Consider the following 4,884-nt stretch of genomic DNA (forward strand, 5'->3'; position numbering starts at 1 on the left):
CCATCACCTCTAAGTTCCTATTCCCATTCCACACCTGCCTGCCCTGTGCCCCCATGAACACACATTGGTATGAATTTCCACAGTATCCCAAATTTCTAGGCTCTCACACAGGATACCAATGCTGTGTACTTTTGTAACTGTCTGGCCTTACTTTCCACCCTGAATATATTGGTAACTATCGCAAAATGTGGAAAAGTCTCGTGAACTTTAGCACTGCACTTGGACCATCCTGAACTTACTCCTTCCAAGAGTTTAACTTCCATGAGATTAATATAATCAACTTGAATCTCACCCCACCTTTTGGAAGGACTTCTCTGTGCCATCCTGATTATATGTAATGCCAGGGCTTGTACTTGTGGCCATCTCAAGTCATATCCTTACTGCTGCAGTTCCACTGAAGTTTGTGAAGCTTTGATAAGGAGCTCAAGGAGAAGGAACCCATTCGTTTTTGTTCTCAGCTGTTCAGTATGCAGCTGTGATGAGGAGTATCCTTTGGGTTATTTTTCTTCTCTCTTAAGGAAAGAAATGTGTTGTGAACATCAACTTCATTAACAGCCTGTATCTAAGAGCTCACTAAAAAGTCATTGGACAGTGATTGAAACATTGGATTTTCACTCACATGTATACTGTGATACTTTTTATAACACTTACTCTGCTGCCAGGAACAGCCTCTTTCAAACACTGAGACAGATAACGGGCTGGACTACCAAGCCCATGCTGGCTGTCTTACAGCTTCATCTGACATGACAGTGGCTTTTCTTTGAGAAGTGAAGAAAAACTACAGTATTCATGTCTTTTATGATGGCAAAGCTGCAACACATTAACCTGAGCAGTAACAGGAGTTTTAGCAAAAATCTTCTCACTGCAGGCTCTGAGGTGTTACCTGAGTGTCTGACTTCCCCATGGCTTGCTGCTGACATATGCAGGATAGCACTGAAAAGCAGCACCAAAGCTGTATTTGTGCTGGTTTCAGTCTGACTGTAGTAAGAATTCCCTAAGTTATATGTGGTTTACTGCTGCTGCCTAGAGGGAGCTGTGGAAACAACAAATGAATTATTTTTTAGCCAGCTACAGATTTCCAGTTAAACCCTGCAGCAGTCAGTATAAAGCAGCAAGAACAATGTTTGCATTAAAAAGCAGTTAGGAGAGCGTTTGACTCACTGGCAGATGCACCTTCCCCATGAAAAATCCAGAAAGAAAAACAAATGGGTTTTTCAACTCATACATACACTTGTCTTTTGACATGGAAGCACACTTGCTATCTCTCCTTTTGTTTTTTTAAGGGCTGGCTGCATTATTTTATCTTTTCCTCTGTACTGTTTCCTCTTTCCATTTTCTCTTTACATCTCCTTCCTCTGCTATTGCAAAATCCCACACTCTATTGCAAGAATTATTTTATGTTTCCCACCTACTATCTGAAGTGATTTAGGCTACCTGGCAACACACGAACCTCTGAGAGAAATAACAAACCTGTTTAAGGACATGAATATCATTTAGTACAGCAAATGAAAGCTAAAAGATACTCTGAACAAAGATTAACATCAATTTGATCTGGTACATTTAAGAACTGCTCTACCTTCTCTCTGTCCCTCCCAAAACCAACTTAAATGATACATGCAAAAACATCTGCCCTTTGTCAACTCTTTAAACACACGGGGAATTTCACTAGATGCTGCTTTGATGTTTAAATACTAAAACCACTTATTAAAATCAAAGTTGGCCCACAAAAACCAGGACATCAGAAATATTATTCCCAGCACTAATGCTTTTTCTTCATTACAACCACAAACAAGGTAAGCTCAGGAGGAAAGGGCTTCCATCTTTCAACAATTTCAGTTTTTTGAAACAAAAGGCAATCTGTGCTGAAACAAAATCTACAAGCAGTATTCCCAGCAAGTGAATTCTGCAATAAATCCTTTTTTAGAGATGCTGTACTTCCCACACCACTGTGTTTCCCAGAATACATTACCTGTTGGAACCAGAGCCCACCTAGAGTCAAGCCAGTTGTCCCTCCGGAAGGGAAAGGTCTGCATGAAATACTCAGATGCTGGATCGGCAGGACACATGAGGAGCCCTATCTGCAGGGGGCTCACAGCAGGATTCCTAGGAGAAATGGAAAATTCAGGCAGCCAAGAGATTCAGCACTGCCTTCCTTATTTTGCTGGTCAAAATAGTATTCCCCACCACAAGCAAGGAAGGGCTGTTCTTCACCTTGACATGAAATCCAGCAGCTCCAGTACTTGTAAAGCAGCATCCGGACTCTCTTGGAATTCCAGCTGTTCCAGACATTTAAAGGGATTTTTCCACAACACTGCTTCTCCTTCAGTTGGTTCCTCTAGCAAAGGAAAGACATTTCTACCCTGACAGAATCACATATCCACGTGTAACATTTTTTGCTGTTACAAGATCATTTATTATTTTTACAATGACAGTCCTTGTTTTGGATTTGCTACTGAAATAAACTTTTCCAAATTAAACAAGTTTTCAATTTCAGTTAACTTTTATTTCCAAACTAAATTAAAAAGGAAAACAAAAACTAAATGTATTTTTAAATAATTATCATTAAAAAGCATATTAAAATAGCAGTTCATGAATATCCATCTTCTGAGAGCAGTTTTTGACAGGCAGTTTGTTTCACTTGTAACGTAAAGCATTAGCATTTATTCTCTCTCCATATTATCTATTTTAGATAACCCTCTTTCAGGTCACACAAGGTCATACATATTTATACTATGTAAAAAGATGTAATTATATAGGTGCTTTGCCCAAAAGTAACTGGGGAAGTCTTCATTCTAAAGAAAAAGACAATCCTAAACCAAATTTTCTGTAAGCTATATATCCACACTGAAGGTCAAACATGGTTCAGCTGCAGTTCATCTGAGTGTAGTACAGATGTCCTTACCTCTGAAAGGATTAGATTTTGGCATAATCCTATTAGTGGCAAAGAGTGCAGAAATCTGTTCTGAAAACAAGGGACAAGTCTTTAACAGTATTTTACAAAGAGGAGTCTGCATTTGAAAAAAAACAATACAAAACAAAAAGCTGATGCAGTTTAAGAGAACTTGTAAGGAATAATGTACAGTTGAAAATACTGAAAGCTATGCTAATGTCCCAAGATACTTATCCTCTCATACCTCTGCAATGACAATAAGTCATACAGAAACCAGTTAAGAAAGTTATGTGTTCTTAAATATACTCGATTTTGCAAAAAAAAAAAAAAAACAAACCCCAATCCTTGAAATAATTTGCTCAGCCACAGCTGGGAGAGCACAATTAACATTCAGTTGTAACACTCTCATCTTTCCTCACAGGAATGAAATCTAGCTTTGTGTTTTAACTTGAATTTGCTACTAATTTGCCTCCTCTTTTGTCAGTGTCCTTCTGAAAACCTTTTGGCCAAAACAACAGACCATCTTTTCTGACTATTATGTGGTGGTGCAAGCTACAACAGCAATGATCTCTTTTGGAAAAACACTGGATTTTTTAATAATAAATAGTTATTTATCCAGAATCAACTCCAACTCCCTTTCAAGTAGGGCAAATTTTATGGAAAAAGCAATATTGTATTTTTTTAAATTTCCTTAAGTGTTGAGGGCTGGAGAGCAAAGAGGAGTATTGGGGGAGAGAGGAGGGGAATCCATCCTTGAATAGCAGGGAAAAAACAAAACATCCCACTCCTTATGAGTCTTGCTTTGCTATAAATTGACACCACTGTAGATAAAAAATTACTGCAAAATCATCATATTCCAAAATCCAAGCACCCACACAGGCAGTATAGCCCACATTTATTTTCTTTCTAATTAAGAGTTTCAAGTTCAAAACTCAAATTTAAAAATAGATCGCAAGTCACATCTCAAGATACTGCTTTTAGATAGGAACTATAAAGATGTCACCTGCTTACACCAGAAAGCAATTCTGTCAGATTAATTTCACCGGTGAAGACAAAACCTTACTGATTGGCCAGTTATCATCCAAGTACTCTGCATTTTGCTTCTTGCATTTCCACATACAGGACTAATACCAACATGTCACACAGAATTACAGAATCACCAGGGTTGGAAGGGACCTCTGTAAAGCATCCAGTCCAACGCCCCTGCCAGGCAGTGCCACCCGCAGCAGGTGACACAGGAACTCATCCAGGTAGGTTTTGAATGTCTCCAGGTAGGAAGACTCCACAACCTCCCTGGGCAGCCTGCGCCACTGCTCTGCCACACTCATTGTAGACAAGTTCTTCCTCATGTTGAGGTGGAACTTCTTGTATTTAGCCTTTGCTCCTTAACCTGCTGCTGTGCTGGACATCATTGGAAAGAGTCTGGCACCATCCTTCTTGACACCCATGTCTGAGATATTTATTATGCAGTAATGAGATCCCTGCTCAGTCTTCTCCAGACTAAGCATGGCCAGCTCTCAGTCTCTCCTAAGAGAGATGCTCCAATCTCTTGGCCGTCTTTGTGGCCCTTTACTGGACCCTCTCCAGTAGCCCCTTTTCATTTTCATACTGGGGAGACCAGAACTGAACATGGCCCCCAACCAGGGCTGAGCAGAGGGGGAGGATCACTTCCCTCAACCCGGGACCACTGTTCCTAATGCACCTCAGGGTACCACTGCCCTTAATACAAAGTTGTTCAACCCATCTTACCTCAACACCTAAGGCTTAGGTTACCACTGGGAGAAATCCTTAAACAAATGTGCAATTAAACAATTAAACTGTGATTTTTTTTTTATAACACCATGATGGTATTAAACAGAAAGTCTGCACGGCAAACTGAATAAGTGACAGTGAAGTTACCTCCATGTGATGAAAATAAATACAGAATCTTCAACATTATTATGAATTAGGAATAAGCCTCATATATGAAACAAATGCACATGCAAAATAGTAAA

The sequence above is a fragment of the Prinia subflava genome, chromosome 5 (assembly GCF_021018805.1).
Source record: "Prinia subflava isolate CZ2003 ecotype Zambia chromosome 5, Cam_Psub_1.2, whole genome shotgun sequence".
Lineage (NCBI taxonomy): Eukaryota > Metazoa > Chordata > Aves > Passeriformes > Cisticolidae > Prinia > Prinia subflava.